Source organism: Perognathus longimembris, chromosome 28, assembly GCF_023159225.1.
Source record: "Perognathus longimembris pacificus isolate PPM17 chromosome 28, ASM2315922v1, whole genome shotgun sequence".
In the NCBI taxonomy this organism is placed as follows: Eukaryota; Metazoa; Chordata; class Mammalia; order Rodentia; family Heteromyidae; genus Perognathus; species Perognathus longimembris.
In genome coordinates this window covers 65,601,135-65,621,110 of record NC_063188.1, presented here as the reverse complement: position 1 = coordinate 65,621,110, position 19,976 = coordinate 65,601,135, and positions in this window count along the sequence as shown.

Here is a 19,976-nt window from a genome sequence, read left to right as displayed (position 1 = left end):
ATAGTTTTGGGGTTCAGGCATTTTCCCCGGGAGATAGGGGAAAAGGGATCCTTGAGGTCCCAACACTTGCCTACATGATAACTTGGCTGGTCTTGAATTTTCATAGACAGACCAGTGCACAGGAAAGAACATTTAAGTAGGAAGCAAAAACTAATTGTTCAATCCTGACACTGATGATGAGTGGCTGAATGACACTGGGAAAATCCTTCAGCTCCAAGATACCCGTGTCCTATCTGTGAAATGAAGGAACAAACACTTTGCCTTTTCCAACTGAAGGAGTAAGTGCTGTGAGGGTTAAATTCAGATTCAAGTTAAGAGTTTGCATCCACTTGAAAGCCTTCACACTTACTAGAATTTCTAGCCCATAATGTGTTCTGGCTTACTCCTTCACTTTGTTCAAAGCTGTGCTCAAAGGAAACTATCCCTGTCCATCTTCTTATATTCTTACATTTCTCTATCCTACTTATTTTTCGATTCCTTGTGTTTAGCCCTATCAGATAAAATACATTTGATGGTTTCCATTCTAGAATGTCCTGGAGATATGATGGGATATTTTCTTTTAAAAATCATCCTAGCTCTAAGACCTACTACAGAGATTGGCACATTATACAGCTTCAATTAATATTGGTTGAAAGGCGTATAAATGCAAATTCTGATGCATTCAATTAAGTGTGTTCATTCTTTCATTGGAATCCCTGTAACATGCTCATTGTACCTTTCTACCAGTAGGCTTCATAGTTTCCTTTGCTTTATGGTTGTTTCCATGATAGTAACTTGTACCAGTGGAGCAACGTTTTTCTTATTTGTGAGGTTCTTTCCTATATATTCTCTTAATCTTTATCAGTTTTATGAAGTGAAACGAGTAGCAGCCTGGGTTACATAGTGAGTTCAGGGGTAGGCTAATCTGGGATATGAAAAGATAACTTGTCTTAAAGGAGGGGGGCAGGAGAAAAGGAGGAAGAGGAAGAGAGGGAGAAAAGGAAGAGGAGGAGACATAGAATTGAAGTCTGGGTTCACTAAGACCTAAATTCATAAGATATCATAATAATATCACTAGGCACTTATGCCTTCCATGAAAAAGAAATCCCCTTCAAGTAATACATGCTAGTAGTTGTGAAAAAAATGTATTAAAAAAGAGAAAAGGATAATGTTTTGTTTATTTTGTATGCCATTCCTAGTCTCTAATATGTGGACTCATATATGCATTAGATATTTTTATTGTTTTCTGAAGGCATGACTAAATCATGCATTTAATAGGGTTTTGTATTCTTCTATGTCCAGTTAAATACGAAGAGGTTGGGACAGTAAATTTCTGAGTTGGGCCACGTGGTCTGATAAAAATGGAACAGATACAAATGGAAATAGACATTTTCTGAAACACTTGCAATCTGGGCAAATTGGACAGATGAAAAGAAGGCTGAGTTCCAAATGCTGCAAAAGTTGGGGTAGATGTATCATTCCAACAGGGAGGGAATGAGGATAGTGGCTAGAGGTAGAATGTGGATAGCACCGAGGGAATGAGAGAATCCAAAGGGACAAGAGCAGGGGCATAGAGCGAAGATGTAAGAGTGAACATAGAATTAGCTTTGCTGCTACATTGGATTTGCTACTATAATATGATATAGGCTTACAGGCTCTGACAGTATGAATGCATTGACACCATCCATGTACAGGACTGAAATATTATAGATATTTAGATACCTTAGAAAAAGATCCAACTAGTTAATTTGAATTAGTGAGCTAATGCCACAGGACAGAAAGACAGGGAAAATTTATATTTTCTTTGAGTGAACTTTTAAGGTATCTGGCAATCAACTACTTTGTTATCCTCAGGTAAGCCTATCATTCTGTAATAAGCTTTCAGCAAGATATAAAATAATTGAAAGATAAAATGACCCTCCCTGCAATTCTTTTGAAAACTGTAGAATGATTATGCTTTTCAATTGTGAGAGATTTTGGTTTATGGGAGCTAGCAATGGGAACCCATAGGAAAATGCTAACCTGTTCTTATACTGCTTGGATGTAATATAAGATATTTTCAATGTTCTTCATCACAGGATTCACTGAGTTCATAAAATGTGTGTTTGCTTTCCCTCTGGAGGTCCCTAGGGAAGAGATTATATACAGGCAGAGTTGAGTTGAAAGTGAGTTTTTTTTTCTAATGATTAGAGAAATTCACAAAGGAAATATTTTTCTTTGAGAGGAGGTGAGGTTTCTAACTCTAGAAAGTATTCAATAAGATGCTGAACTATTGCATTCTAATTTTTGAAATGATAAGAGTGTAGCTGTCTAATGTGGATGCAAGTTTCACGATGCTGCATTATTCATTAAAATATTTGACCTTCTGAAATAGCACTGGTCAGAGTTAGCAAACACTTTTTCTTTTGATTAACAAAAGTTTGGATTATACTTCTCTGTCCTGTGCAACTTTGTCACTAGTTCAGAATCACATAGGGCACAGAACTAAGTGATGAACCATTGGAACCATTCACTATGAGACCTTAGACAAATCTCTTCTCCTTTCAGGGTTTCAAGGTTCTCTATCTCGGAAATGAAAGAATTACATTCAGGTACAAGTCAATTTCTTTAATCCTCTTAGGTGCTATATTTGTTTTGCGATTATAACTAATTGTAAGTGTAGAGTTTATTAGTATTAAGTGTATTTACACTGTTGTATAATGTTTCCATCCTTCAGATCTGAAAATCTCTATATATTAAACAATAAGTTGGATAAGAAATGTACTCACTGCCTTATGTGTGGAAATGTAACCTCCCTGTACATCACTTTGATCATAAATAAATTAATTAAATATAAACAACACTCATTTTCCCTTGACCACGTTCCCTATCATCTTAATTTTTTATATGAATTCAACTTTTTAGATATCTCATATAAGTGGAATAATATAGCCTGTGTCTTTGACTTATTATTTTACTTACAAAATGTACTTTAGGTGCATTCATGTCATACATGTAACAGGATTTCCTTACTCATGAAGGATGACCATTTCATTAATCCCATTCATCCATCCATCCTTAGACAGTTTGAATCATGTAGAATGTATACTCAGAAATGAGATGACTAGATGATACAATAATTCTATTTTATATATATATATATATATATATATTTTTTTTTTTTTGCCAGTCCTGGGCCTTGGACTCCGGGCCTGAGCACTGTCCCTGGCTTCTTCCCGCTCAAGGCTAGCACTCCGCCACTTGAGCCACAGCGCCGCTTCTGGCCGTTTTCTGTATATGTGGTGCTGGGGAATCGAACCTAGGGCCTCGTGTATCCGAGGCAGGCACTCTTGCCACTAGGCTATATCCCCAGCCCCCCTATTTTATATTTTTAATAACTTGCATACTAATCAAGTATGCCACTGGACCACCACAAGAAATTCATGAAATTCTGTTTTCTCCTGGCCAATATTTGTAGTTTCTGTGGTTTTTGTGTATGTTTGTACAAACATGGAGTTTGGAGTTTTAACTCAGAGCCTAGACTCTGTCTCTTAGCTTTTCCACTCAAGGTTGGTGCTCTGCTTTGGCTTTTTTTGCTGATTAGTTGGAGATAAGAGTCTCAGATTTTCCAGCTTGGACTGGCTTCAAACCTTGATCCTCAGAATCTCAGCATCCTAAGCATACCTTGCTTTTTAAAAATCACAGTTGTCATAATAAAAATGACTTGCCTGTTTTTAGTTCAGTTATTTGATATTTTATTGTTGAAGTATAGAAGTTCTTTATATAATATGTATGTTAACCCTTAACAACACAATTTGCAAATATTTTCTCTAAGTCTATAGAGTTCTCTAAGTCTACAGAGTTTTATGTAATCCCTTTCATCTATATTTGTTTTGGTTTCCCATAATACTGGTGTCAGATAGACAAAGTCATCACCAGTTCCAATATTATGGTTTGCCCTAGATTTTCTTATAAAACTTTTCTTCTTATAAACTTTATAAATAGGAATTCAATTTTATACATGAAGTACATAGTTGACCTCATTGTTTTGCATGTAGATATATTTTGCAGATGATTAACTTCATCTTCCCCATTTAGTGATCTGACACTCTTGTCAAATGATATATATATATATATATATATATATATATATATGCAAACTATGTACATTACATATATATATAATATACATATATGTAAACATGGATGAAGACTTTTGATCTACTTGTCTATCTATGCCAGAATCACACAATTCTTATTATTGTAAATTTGTGATCTATTAACTTCAAGGAATGTAAGTCATCAACTTTATTCTACTTAACAAATTACTACTTGTGGACCTTTGAGAGTACCAATGAATTTTGAATGAGAGAGAGCAAGAGCAAGAGTGAGAGCGAGAGCGAGAGAGATTGCCAGTATGGACCTCATTAAGATACTGTTTTCTATTACATGATCAAATAGTGTTTTTCTAGTTATTTGGGTACTCTTTATTTTCTTTCAGCAATATTTTGTACTTTCTTGTGTATAAATGTTTTATCTCTTCAATTAGGCTTAATCTTCAGTTCATTTTTATATTATTCTAAGTATTATTATTTTTACTTTCCATTTTGAATTCCTCATTATTAGCTTAGGGAGATGTGCTTGACTTTAATTTTGGAACTTTAATTCATTTTATTGTTGTATTAGTTAAAAAATATTGTATGTGTCAGGAGAGGTGTACAATCTTTAGACCTTTTTTTGCCTGTCCTGGGGCTTGAACTCAGGGCCTGAGCACTTTCCCTGGCTTCTTTTTGCTCAAGGCTAGCACTCTACCAATTGAGCCACAGCACCATTTCTGGCTTTTTCTATATATGTGGTGGTGAGGAATTGAACCGAGGGCTTCATGTATATGAGGCAAACACTCTACCACTAGGCCATATTCCCAGCCCCTCTTTAGGAGATTTGACCTCTAAGATCATCACGTTATTTGCAAACAGATTTTTTCTACTCTCCTCGATTATGGATTTCTTCAGCATCTTTCTTGACTAATTGTTCTGCCTAGGACTTTGAATACTGTGGAAAACTCAAGTGGAACAGAATACATCCTTGCCTTTTACTCGCCTTATACTTGACCATAGAGGAGAAAGCTTTTAGCCTTTAGTCATTGGGTATAATGTCACCATGTTCACTGGACTTTTCATTTCTTTGCCTTTATTATGGTGAGACACTTATGGGTATTCTTAGTATTTTTATCATGAAAGGGTGTGGAATGTTATCAAATTTGTTTTGGCATTGAGATGGTAGTATATTTTTTTTGTTCTTTATTTTGTTAATTTGCATTACAAAGATTTATATTTTATACATTCAAATTCACATTCCAAGTATTCATTACACTTAGGCATAATGTATGGTTCTAATACACTATTAGATTTGTTTTGCTAGTTTTTGAGACATTTTATATTTATATTCATCAGGAATATATTATCTTCATGTAGCTCTGATATGATACAGATTAATGCTAGGGACACCAAATAAAAATAAAATAAACATAACATAAAAGTGGACTCTATGGTTTCCCTCGAGGATAGGGCATAATTAGTACATCTCTAGGATAGTTATAACAAGAGGTCACAATAGCCCAGTAGCTATGCCCATATGAACACATAAGATGATGCTAAGCATAATGAACTCCACATTATGGAAACTAGTGGTATATCATTGTTGTAGTTATTTTCAACATTCCATGTGAAACCATACACTTTTTTTTTCTCTAATATTCCCTTCCTGTGGTTTTGCCCCTGGGATCACTGTATCTGATCTTAGTACCTTGGATACTATATATGTGTGTATTAGAACTAGGAAAGGGAAAGGGAATACCAAAATTGAGAGAAAAAGGATAAAAAGAAAAACCATTCCAAAAGCAATACTTACAAAACCTTTGGTGTAAACCAACTGTAAAACTTATGGGGAGGGTGAAGAGGGAGGGGGAAGTCAGGGGGGAAATGAGGGAGGAGGTAACAAGTTGGGTAAGAAATGTACTTACTGCCTTACATATGAAACTGTAACCCCTCTTTACTTCACTTTGACAATAAAGAAAAGGACACTTGTAATAAAATGTGAAATATTAAAATGCCAAAAAATAAAAGTGCTTTATCCTTCACAGTTTTTGGATGAGTTTCAGGATGACAGTTAAGTCTTTAAATTTTCCATAGAATTCTCAAATGAGCCTATCTGGTCCTATACTTTACTGTATTTAAAGGACTTTGATTTGATCTACCTGTTATTGGCTATTCAATTTGATAATATCTTTTTAATGATTCAGTCATTAGTAAATAGTGTATTTCTGGTAATTCATCCATTTCTTATAGGTATCTAATTTGTTGGCATACATTTGTTTAGAGTATTCTTTTATAATCTTTTTTTTCCTATCTCATCAGTGTAATGTCACTTCCTTCATTACTATTTTAGCTATTTGAATATCTCTCTATCTCTCTATCTATCAAATGTATAATCTACCAATACTGAATGTAGCTAAGGAGTGGAAATTTTGTTAATATTAAAAATTTCCTGGGGCTTGGAATATGGCCTAGTGGCAAGAGTGCTTGCCTTGCATACATGAAGCACTGAGTTCGATTTCCCCAGCACCACATATATAGAAAATGGCCAGAGGGGCTGGGACTATGGCCTAGTGGCAAGAGTGCTTGCCTCCTACACATGAAGCTCTGGGTTCGACTCCCCAACACCACATATATAGAAAACGGCCAGAAGGGGCGCTGTGCCTCAGGTGGCAGAGTGCTAGCCTTGAGCGGGAAGACGCCAGGGACAGTGCTCAGGCCCTGAGTCCAAGGCCCAGGACTAGCCAAAAAAAAAAAAATTCCTAGCCAGGTATAGTTGTTTATGCTCATCATAGCTAGCATTAATAAAGATGTCCTGTTCTCTATTTTACATTTCACTTTTCTCTGTCATATTCACTGTTTGCTTTCTTTTGCTGGCTGTGAGTTTGGTTTGGTCTTCTACTAATTTGTTTAAGTTATAGACTTAAAAGTGGCAACTTTAGACCTGTTTCTCTTTTGACATACAAATGTGAAGACACAAACCTTCCCATTAGGAACATTTCTAAAAATCATACCATTAGTTTTTAATACTGTATTTTCATTCATTTTTTATCTTCAAATTTCTGTTATTTTTTAACACTGTATGGTTATATTTTATACAGGTTACCAGTTTTTCTTGTGCTATTGATTCCTAGTCTTACTGTTATAGTAGGAAAATAATTAATATAGTTTAATATTCTTGAATATTTTAATACTCATTTTGTGATCTAATATATAGTATATCATAGAGAATATACTGTGAGTACTTGGGAAAATGTATATTTAGATATTTGGAGTCAAATTTTCTCTAATTGAAGTTCAATTTGTCTACAGTACTGTGAAAGTCCTATATTTTTCTGTTTTTTTTCTTTCTGATTGTTTCTTTTTCATCCATAATTAAAGAGGAGTATTACATTGCCTACTATTATTGTATTGCTGATTTTTTTCTTTAAGTCTATAAAAGTTTTTTATATTTACAAACTTTTGGTCCATAAGTGCTTATAGTAGTTGTATTTTTTTCTTATTTATTGTTAAAGTGATGTACAGAAAGGTTACAGTTTCATACTTTAGGCCTTAGGTACATTTCTTGTACTGTTTGTTACCCCTCCTCCCTCATTCCCCTCTCCCTTTTCCTCTCCCCCCATGAGTTGTTCAGTTGGTTTACACCAAACTTTTTTTTGTTTTGTTTTGTTTTTGCCAGTCCTGTGCCTTGGACTCAGGGCCTGAGCACTGTCCCTGGTTTCTTTTTGCTCAAGGCTAGCACTCTGCCACTTGAGCCACAGTGCCACTTCTGGACGTTTTCTATATATGTGGTGCTGGTAATCGAACCCAGGGCTTCATGTATATAAGGGAGGCACTCTTGCCACAAGGCCATATTCCCAGCCCCCACCAAATGGTTTTGCAAGTATTGCTTTTATAGTCGTTTGTCTTTTTATCCTTTGTCTCTCAATTTTGATATTCTCTTTCACTTCCCTAGTTCTAATACCAGTATATCCAGTTTCCAATGTCCTCAGAAAAGATACAGTGATAGTGCGGGTACAACCACAGGAAGGAGATGCAAGAGGACCATCAACAATAGAAGCTATGGTTTCACATGGCATGTTGAAAGTAATTACAACAGTGATATAACAGTCATTTCCATAACATGGAGTTCAATTCACTTAGCATTATATAATGCATTCATAGGGGCATAGCTATTAGGCTCTTTTGATCCTCTGCTGTGACTTGCCTAAACCTGTGCTAATTATTCACAAGGAGGGAGATCATAGAGTCCATGTTTCTTTGGGTCTGGCTCACTTCACTTAGTATAATTTTTTCCAAGTCCTTCCATTTCCTTACGAATGGAGCAATGTCATTCTTTCTGATAGAGGCATACAATTCCATTGTGTGTATGTACCATATTTTCCTGATCCATTCGTCTACTGAGGGGCATCTGGGTTAGTTCCATATTTTAGCTATGACAAATTGTGCTGTGATGAACGTTGTGCTGGTGGCTTTAGTCTGTTCTTTTTTGTGGTCTTTTGGGTAGATGCCCAAAAGTGGGGCTTCACTCAGAACCAAATTAATGAAGTAAAGAAGTTCATGCAGGACCTAAGGGTAGTTGTATTTTTAACATACTAGGTGAAGGGAAACAGAAGGATGATGGATAACAGATAATAGAGTGTAGTTATAGGAAAAATGACTTTTATTGTTCTACATCACAATATGGTGACATTTCACAGAAATGTAATATGTATTTAAGAAAACATTAGAAGTGACAAGCTGTAACACAAAGAAATGACCAATAGTTAAGGAAATGGGAAAGAATAATATTTACCCTTATTTATCACTACTATGATATGCATGATTTGAATTATCATACTATACTGCCACAAGTGACAAATAGGTACATCAAATGACTTTTAACTTCACTAGCCATTAGAAGAATGTAAATTAAAATGACAGTGTGATATCAGATGTCATTAGAAACTTGTCAGAGTAGACGTAATAAAAATAATGCAACTAAGAAACTTGATCACTCACCTCTTGCTGGTGGGAATGTAGAATGGTACAGCTACATGGATAAGGATTTTAGTAGTTTTACATAATACTAAACAATGAGTTTCTGCACAACCCAGTCATTGTATTCTTATGCTTTTATCCCAGTGAAATGCATAGTTATGCCCATATAAACCTATAAATCAATGCTCATGGCAGCTTTATTCACACTACCTTTTGAAGTAGTCATGTTGCCATTTGTTTCATATTTGTTTTTTTGTTTTCTTTTGTATATTTTTAAAAAATTTTTATTGTCAAAACGATATACAGAGCAGTTACAGTTTCATACATTAGGCATTGGATACATTTCTTGTACTGTTTGTTACCTCCTCCCTCATTCCACCCTCCCCCTTTCCTTTTCCCCCCATGAGTTGTTCAGTAGATTTACACTAAACACTTTTGCAAGTATTGCTTTTGTAATTGTTTGTCTTTTTTACCCTGTGTCTCTCGATTTTGTTATTCCCTTTCAGTTTCCTAGTTCTAATACCTGTATACATGGTTTCCAATGTACTCAGATAAGATACAAAGATAGTGCAGGTACAACCACAGGAAGGGGATACAAGAGGATCATCAATAATAGAAGCTACGGTTTCACATCACATGTTGAAAGTAATTACAACAGTGATATAACAGTCGTTTCCATACCCTGAAAACACTAAAGGAAGGAGTAGGAGAAACACTTGGGCTCCTTGGCACAGGATGGAACTTCCTTAACAAAGACCCGGAAATGCGACAAATCAAAGAAAGGATGGAAAAATGGGTCTGCTTCAAACTGCAGAGCTTCTGCAGGGCAAAGGACATAGCTCGCAATATAAACAGAAAGCCCTCAGATTGGGAAAAGATCTTTACCAGCCATACAGCAGACAAAGGCCTCATATCTAAAATACATGCAGAACTAAAAAAATTACATTCCTCCAAAACAAAACCACAAAAACCAATAGCCCCCTCAACAAGTGGGCTAAAGACTTAAAAAGAGACTTCTCTGATGAGGAAATGAGAATGGCCAAGAGACATATGAAAAAGTGCTCTACATCACTGGCCATAAAAGAAATGCAAATCAAAACAACGTTGAGATTCCATCTCACCCCAGTAAGAATGTCCTATATCAAGAAAACTAACAATGACAAATGTTGGAGGGGATGTGGCCAACAGGGAACCGTACTTCATTGTTGGTGGGAATGTAAACTGGTTCAGCCACTCTGGAAAGTGGTACGGAGATTCCTCAGAAGGCTAAGCATAGAGCTCCCCTATGACCCAGCACCACCACTTTTGGGCATCTACGCAAAAGACCAAAAACAAGAACACACTAAAACCACCAGCACAACAATGTTCATTGCAGCACAATTTGTCAGAGCTAGAATTTGGAAGTAATCCAGATGCCCCTCAGTAGACGAATGGATCAGGAAAATGCAATAAAGTTTGGAAAAATGGGACTGCATCAAACTGCAGAGATTCTACACCACAAAGGACATAGCATGCAAGATAAACAGAAAGTCCACAGATTGGGAAATCTTTACTGGCCATACAATGGACAAAGGCCTCATATTTAAAATATATGTATTTATGCATATATATATATATATATAAATTTATTTTATTGTCAAAGTGAAGTACATGGAGTTACAGTTTCATCCATAATACAGTGAGTACATTTCTTATCCAACTTGTTATCTCCTCCCTCATTTTTCCGTTGCCTTCTGCCCTCCCATTTCCCTCTCCCCTCTTGATTTGAACACTTGGTTTATACCATAAAGTTTTGTAAGTATTTCTGTTGCATTGGTTTGTCTTTTTATCCTTTGTCTCTCGATTTTGAGGTTCCCTTTCCTAATTCCAATACACGTATATAGAATATTCAGGGTACTAAAATCAGTTACAGTGCTATCAAGGGTAAAATCACGTGAAGGGAGTATGCAAAAAGAAGCACAAAATAAAACAAAAAAGGGCATGGTTTCACATGGCATGTTGGAAATAACTACAACAGTGCTATATCACTTGTTTTTATAACTTGAGGCTCATTTCGCTTGTGATCATCTATGTGTTCATACTGGCATAGCTCTTGAGCTATTGTAATCTTCTTTTAGGACTATCCTAAATGTGTACAAGTTATTCCCTATAAGGGGAACCAAAGATTCCATGCTTCTTTGGGTCTGGCTTACTTCACTTAGTATGATTTTTTCCAAGTTCTTCCATTTCCTTATGCATGGGGTGGTATCATTCTTTCTGATAGAGGCATAAAATTCCATTGTGTACATGTACCACATTTTCTCGATCCACCAGTCTACTGAGGGGCACCTGAGTTGGTTCCATATTTGAGCAATGACAAATTGTGCTGCTATGAACATAGTTGTGCTGGTGGCTTTAATGTGGTCTTGCTTGTAGTCTTTTAGATAGATGCCCCAAGAGTGGGGCTGCTGGGTCGTACGGGAGAGTGGTTGAACAAGTTTACCTTCCCACCAACAATGTAGTAGGGTTCCCTTTTGGCCACATCTCCTCCAGCATTTGTTATTGTTAGTTTTCCTGATAATTACTGGGGTGAGGGGGAATCTCAGTGTTGTATTGATTTGCATCTCTTTTATGGCCAGTGATGTAGAGCACTTTTTCATGTCTGTTGGACATTCTCATTTCCTCTTCAAAGAAGTCTCTTTTTAAGTCTTTAGCCCATTTGTTGAGGGGGCTGTTGGTTCTTTGAGGATTTGTTTTGGAGGAATTTAATTTTTTGAGTTTTACGTATGTGTCTGTATTTCTTAATGCAGGGTATCAGTATATGAATATATTTAATTGTGACAGTATTAAATGGGAAGTCATTAAGTTTTCCTATGAAAAAGTCATAATTGGTACACAATTGGTAAATAGTACTTAGCTTCCAGGCAATGCTAAGAATTTGACCCTCTAGTTTATTTAGCAGAAAATCTTTTACACTTTACAAATAATTTCATTGATTTGAAGTTGCAGAATTGAAAAATGACATCAGTGTTTTCATGTCTTAGTATGACAAAGGAATTTGTATATTACTTTGCTTACCCTTCTAGTAGGATGGAGTCTTAATATTCCTGCTTCTGCTTAAGAAGCTCCAATCACTGAGCTGTTCACTTCCTAGTCAGGTAGCTTTTCTCCCAATAAAGCAGTACTGACTCTTGGGTTTCCTTATTTCCAGCTGAAAGCAGTCTCTTTATGACTTACATACAGACCTTGACTCTACATCCTAAGATCATACAGAATATATCTATTCTTTCTTTGCCTTTGGACAATCCTACAGATATTTAAAGACAGAGATTCACTGAGTTTTTTCATTTGCAATTCAAAACCTTACTATGTTTGAGCTGTAATATCTTTAAGGAGCTTCTAGTTATCATTGAATAAGTTGATATTCACAGGGAAAGAACTTGTCCAAGATCATATAGGTGATGGTGTCTTCCCTAGACAAAATGAACACAATTACCTTCAATCAATATCTTTAATCTCAGTCCAGAAAACCTATAAAATTTGTCACAGGCAAATAACCATTCTAAACATTGTAGGGAAGGCAGGTAAGGTATGATGTTTGTGTTTTACAATGCAATAACAGAAAAAGAAAGAGTTATAATCACAACTTAGTTCATCACAATTCCAAGTAAAGTAGATTTCACAATAAAATCTTAAGTAAAAATCTATGGAAGCAATGAGAGAATGGATAAAGTATCACTGAAGCATTTCAGGAGAGCTTCTGAGGGATTAAATTGTATACTAGACAAAAAAATAGTAGAAAGGTTGCATAATATGTATGGAGAACATTCCATGCACATGTAATAAATTAAAAATGTCTTTGTTTGGGGAGGAGTCTTGGGGCTGGAACTCAAGGCCTGGATGCTGTATCTGAGCTTCTTTTTCCTCAAGGCTACAGCACTGTACCACTTGTAGCCACAGCTTCACTTCCAGTTTTTTTTGTTGTTGTTGTTTGTTTGTTTTTGGTTAATTGGACATGAGTCTCATAGACTTCCCTGCTTGGGCTGGCTTTGAACTATGACCCTCAAATCTCAGCATGCTGAGTATATAGGATTACAAACATGAGCTAACAGTACATAGCTAAAAATGTCTTAAATGTGTTTAAAATGTCTTAAATGTATAGCTTTCTTTACCCAAACTTCTTTTCCACTATGTTCTCAAGGTCTCTTTTGTGTCTTAATCTGGACATGTTCCATCAGATTTGAATTATAAGGAATGAGGATCTTTTCAATGATTTTGATTGAAGATTGGTGATTTAGGTGTATGTGGAAAACTCATGAAGTGATGGAATTGGTGGTGGATTAGATGACAGTGAAATAATCAGATATGAAGATAATGATCAGGGCATGAATGATGGAGATGTATATATGTGTATACACATGTATATATATATTTGTTTAAAAATCATTGAAAGAGGAGTACTGAAGTCTTCTATCATATCTGTGATGTTGCTTGCAGTGTTATTCTGTTTGTTTATATTTTGCAGCTGTGTTGTTCAGTGCATACACATTTAGATTACTCTGTCAATTGAAGGATCCGTCCCTAATACCTACATAATGTCTCTCTTGGTTGTTGATTATTTTCTTTGCTCTTGTAGTATGTCAACCTAGTGTTGTTTCCTGTTGCTTCTGGTTATTTATATTGGGATTTTCTGGTTCCTAGTATAGTGAATGATTTTTGACTGAAATCTAGGTGGTTGTGATTATATAGGCCTATGGTTATAATTATTTTTCTAGCATCTCCTTTCTTGCTGTTACCAAGTTCAGGTAGAAGTTGAAGCTCTCCATGTGGCTTCAGTTGGCATGTACTGGGAATTATCTGTTACTGTTAGAAAGAAAGAAAATAACAGAATTTTTAATGATTTCCACTGACACTATAGAGCCTTAGCTTGGACTGTTTTAATGGAACTTCTGATTTTCTGGGTTGTTAACTTAAATTCTTTAATTACATGTCTTGGAAATATTAGGCAAAGAAAAACAGGGAAATCATCACTTTGCCATCCCTTGGGTCCTAAGGACTCCAACTAGTTTGCCTTCTTTTGTCTTTCAAAATCTTTTAAAGGTTGTTTTATATATAATATCCACGTTTTTTGGATGCAGTTCAATAGGGTAATGAAGTTATCAATCCTTCTGAAAATAAAAGTTAAACTTAAATTTTCTTTAAATTCATTAGATAAGTAAGTTAATAATTGTTCACATAGTTTAGAATCAAAACAGTAAATGAAAAAGTTTTCTATCAGATTGTCTATTCTTCATAGTTCTTTAGAGGCACAAATAATCTCTGTTTCTAGAGGTGTTTAATGAATAGATAAAATTACATTTGTACATATGTGGAAATACACATGCAGGCACTCTACACACACATTCCCAGTTTAAATACAAACAGTAGACTATACACCCAATTCTGTATCTTACTTCCTTTGTAAATTTAAAATTATAGCAGTATAGCCTTAAGATAATTGACTTCCATAATCACATGGGAGTCCATAGCATCAATTCACTTATCGTGTGGACCAACCATAATATATTCAGGCAATCTCTCTTATTGGTGGATATTTACATTGTAATCATGTTATTACAAATAATTATTTAATGGACTAGCTTGTGGCTATATCATTTTGCATATGTTTAGGTTTGCTGTGGGATAAAAGTGATATCAATTTGTAATTTGCTAGATATTGCTAAGTTGTCTCTAGACAAAATGTCCCATTTACATTTCTACTAGCACTGTATTAACAATCTCAGTCATTGCTTAGACATACTTTGTAATTTCCTTGCTAACTTGCTGTGTACTCTTTGTTCGAATCACTTTATTCTCCTATCTCTCATGTTCACATATCTATATTCTTTTGTGGAACTTTAAAATATTTTAACTCAGTATGTGAAAGAATTAATTAACACCTCTAGGTTATGTCAAGGGAAATGCAATTGACTACTTGATGACCAGCTACTTGAAAATTCCCTTGGAAGGGCTTAGAATTAGGTCTCCTTAAGTCATTGCCAAATGTTAGATTTCCTTGTCATAAGAATCGGATGGCCATTGCTGCACCTGCTCATGTCAAGGTACATTCCTCATCATACGATTCTATACAAATAGGACATATTCTAAAAATAACCAAGTAGGGGGGTGGGGTCAAAAGCCAAATTCCCATAAGGAATAATGAAAGATCCTACTCCTCTTCTTCTTGCAGCTAAAGTAGATTTAGTAAAGTATAAGTTGAAATCACTCATTATTTAAGCACATTGTCATTTATATGCTGTAACATGAACTCAGTTCTATATTGCCCAGGACCAAAGTATGTGAGCAACCTTCCTGTTACCTCCCATACTTAAAGGATTCCTCTGGTTTGAGAATGTAGCTTAGTGGTAAAGTACTTGTCTAGCATTCATGAATCCCTGGATTCGACTTCTCAGTGCCACATAAACAGAAAAAGGTGGAAGTGATGCTGTGGCTCAAATCATACAGTGTTAGCCTTGAGCAAAAGAAGCTCAGAGATAGTGCTGGGGCCCAGAATTCACGCCCCAGGACTGACAGAATGAAATAAAACATTCCTCTTGGTTAGTCTCTCAGATCACTTCCCAGAGCCACCCACTGTGGTCAAGTGTTAGAGATCAAAGCTCATATTGTCACTAGGATCTCTAGTGTCCAAAACTAGGTTTGGACACTACAGACTTCTTGATATTGACTCCTTGTGATTAAAATGAAACAAGTGGGAAATACTTGATTTGGATTGCTTCACTGAATCCATACAATTCAAGGCAATTATTAATAACTATGTTTTTATGTACTGGAAAACCAAGAATTAGAAAAAGTAAGTTAGGTCCTTTGAAATTGTGAGGGTTTGTCAGAGTTTTTATTATAATGAACTAAAAACACTGTGTTTTATTCACAGGTTTTATTCTTTTGCAATAACTATATTAGAGTGTTATCACAGGAAATTTTAATAGAAAAAGAATTCATGTCATCATCTTACTAGTCAAAGAGAAAATTTTTTTCTCTGTTCTCTTCTTTATTCTTCTGTTTGTAACAATAGGATAAGGCTGGGGCGGGGGGGGGGGTCACTAGAAAATGCTGCCCAAGACAAATAGATAACAAATATAACTTGTTTCAGTATTTCTAGGCTTAATGGAATGGAGCCAGATGAATATAAATAAAAATATAGGAAAACATACTTTTTTTGCCAGTCCTGGGGCTTGAACTCAGGGCCTGAGCACTGTCCCTGGCTTCTTTTTTATCAAGGCTAGCACTCTGCCACTTGAGCCACTGTGTGACTTCTGTCTTTTTCTATATATGTGCTGCTGAGGAATCAAACCCAGGGCTTCATGTATATAAGGCAAGCACTCTACCACTAGGCCACATTCCCAGTCCTGGAAAACATATGTTTTAAAGTATAAAATAAATGATCCAGTGGTATTGTCTTAGAAATGATGACCTACTCTGTATACAGTGTTGTGGTCGGTAGTAGGGATGATATAAAGAAGAATAGTACAAGATTTCTGCTTCATGTTTGATGAGAGAGATACATTCTTCTATAACAATAACAGTAAATTTTAAAAAGTGTTTTATTTGAATGATGGACAGAATATAATAAGAGGAGAATAAATAAAGGTAATTAACAATGTGCTGAACTTTTTTTTTATCAGTAGGGTTCATAGGACACACTGTTCTCAGAAAATACTCTCCCTATTGTACAACACTTATCTGGCCAGATTAGAGTAAGAGTCATTTGAAGTTTAATGTCTTCTATTCTAACAACCTATTAATATTTGTTGTAGCACTTGAACTTGTGTAACAAATGGACCGGGTAGGATACATATACCCTATAGCATCATCTCAGCTTTAGACTTGGGGTAAATTTTTAGGCTATCATCTTAAACACATGTGTTGATATATTTTTGTCATACTTTTCTGCTTTTCTATCTTTTATTTGACATATTACCATCTAACCTACAATAATATTTACTCAAATTTGTGCTTATGGTCTCCATGGGACAGGCTGTATTTTAATGTCATATATATAATATTGATATTTATTTCATACTCAGTAAATATTTAGTGAATAAGCAAATCTCTTACTAGAATATAAATTGTAGGAAGATTGAGAACTTTTTGTTTGCTTTGCTTTCTTCTGTATCTCCAATACTAGAAAAGACAAACACAGACTATTTTTAAGGTAGGTAATAGTTGGATGAATGAACAAATCTATTTCTTTAATATCCAAAGTTCTGATGAAGGACTGTTTAATGTATAAGCATAAAACATTCTAATAACTGAATAGGACTTCGCTTCTTTACTTAGAAAACAATACTATTATACAAGTTCTATAATTGCTCACACTTCAATGATTTGTGACTAAATCCTAAGGCACAAGGCAAGTTAGGAAACTTGTTAAGTAGTGGTCATAGTGATAATGATGAAATGGAACCTGCAAAATCTTTTAAAAATAATTCTAGTAAGATTGCTGGAAAATGTCAAAATAAAAACTGTCACAACTCCAGTTATTAACCAAAAGTTTGCAAAATTTTGTGGGATATGTATTCAGGAAAAGTGACTAAATATGAATCTGTTCACAATGTATTCTCGGCTCTGTGGTATCCTTGGAAATCAGTGGACATGAAATCATGCAAAAGTCAGTAACCTGACATCAGATGGGATAAAAGAACTTCCAAAGCACATTTTCAGAAAAATGTTATTTCGTGTATTTGGAAGTTTCATGGAAAACTGTACCTGAAAAGCCTGTCCTTAATAGATCTGACTCAGTGCTCCAATACAAGCTGCCCTTTTTCTTGGGACATTTGCTGAAAAGAAGCAGTGGCAATTTTTTAATACTGAAACTGTATAAGGAAATAGATGGAACAAACAAGCAGCTAACCATATTACTTCCAAATAAGAGCTGGACAATTAGATCTTCACATGAGACTATAAAATTCCAGTCTGTTACTGGAAATTTAGAAAGCGTGTACATGCATAGTGGTTTGTCTATGGTCTCTGCTATGCATATCTGAAAAAAAAACACCTATCTCTTAACCTTTGGCTGGCTCTGAGATTCTGAGAAAGTAGAAATTAAAGCTAAGTTAGAGCAGTCAATAGCATGCTGTGTCATTCAGGGAAAGTTAAAAAATACCACAGATCCCTCTTTTAAAGGCAATGACACTAATTTATTCAAGGCATTTAAGGAACTATTGTTTGATCACTAAGTTATCTGACTAGAGATTCCAATGGAAACACAAAATAGAGTATAAACTCTACAACACTAGTTCAGGAAAGTTGTTAAAAAAACTAACAACAATAACAAAATAACCAAAGCAATAATAAACTCTGGAGCAAGGGAGAATCTGATTTTTGCAGTTGTAAAATTTCTTGGTGAACATAGATACAAAATTCATAAACGAAATACTTGCAAGCCAAATTACAAACACATTAAGATCTTACACCATGATCAAGTTAGCTTCATTCCAGGGATGCAAGGCTTGTTCATCATATGCAAATTGATAAATGTAACAGAGCAGAGAAACAGAAACAAGAACAAGAAGTACATAATCATATCAATAGATGCCAAAAAAGGCTTTCATAAAAATCTAAACTCCCCTTATTATAAAATCCTCAAAGAACACTCAGAGTTTCATATTTCAATATAATAACATTAAACTGAGGGAGGAAAATTTGAATGCATTTCCTTAAAAATCTGAAATGAGATATGGGTGTCTACTATCATTACTCATATTCAAGATAGCACTTGAATTCTAAGCCAGGGTAATAAGGCAAGAAGAAGAACAAAAGAAATGTGAATAGGAAAAGAAGTCAAATTTTCTATGTTGGGAGTCAATAGGATCTCTTAGTTAAAAGATATAAAAATTCCACGAGAAAAAGCTTAGGTCTAGCAAGGTGTCATGGTAAAAAAACCAACTTACAAAAATTAGTATATTTCCTATGCAGCAATAATTAAATCACTGAAAAATAAATCAGGGAAACCATCTCATCAGAATAGGCTAAAAATTTTAAATAGTAAGGCTTAAGTTCAATGCAAGTTGCTAAAAGCCCTTATAATGAAAACTGTGAACTACTGAAAAAAATAGGGGAAATAACAAGATAGAAAGACCTCCTAAGTCCATGGATTGCCAGAATATATATTAAAAGGACCATACTACCAAAACTGATAAACAAATTCAGTGACATCCCCACAAAATTTTCAGTAAAATTCTTCACAGAAGTAGAAAAGTCCTAAAATCCATACAGAGAAACACAGAAGATCCCAAATAGCCAGTGCTACCATAAGCTGTAAGAGTAATATTAAGGACATCACAGCACCTCACTCCAAATTACACTACATAACCATATAATACTAGCACAACTATATACACATAGCTAAATGGAATAGAATGCAAGCCCCAGAAATAAGCTTAAGGAAGCTAAGTTGCTGTCATCAACAACACAAAATAAAGGGGAAAACAGCCTCTTAAAGAAGTGGTGCTGAGAAAACTGAATATTTTCATTTAGAACACCATTTACAAAGCTTAACCCAAAATAGATCAAAGGCATCAATATAAAATCAGAAATGATTAGAGGACAACATATGGGAAAAACTTGAGGATATAGGCATAGACAGGAGCTTTATCAACAGTATTCCAGTATCTCAGGATCAGAGTAGAATTGACCATGAGATGGTATCAAATTTAAAAGCATGATTATAGCAAGTGAAACAATACAATCACTAATGGAAATCAATATGGACATTCTTCAGAAAAACTAAATATAATTTCATTTAGTATTTTTTTTTCAAATTTTTATTATCAAACTGATGTACAGAAAAGTTACAGTTTCATACGTTAGGCACTGAATACATTTCTGTTACCGTTAGTTAACTTGTCCCTCATAACCCCCTCTCTCCTCCCCCTTTCCCTCCCCCCCCCACGGAGGTGTTCAGTT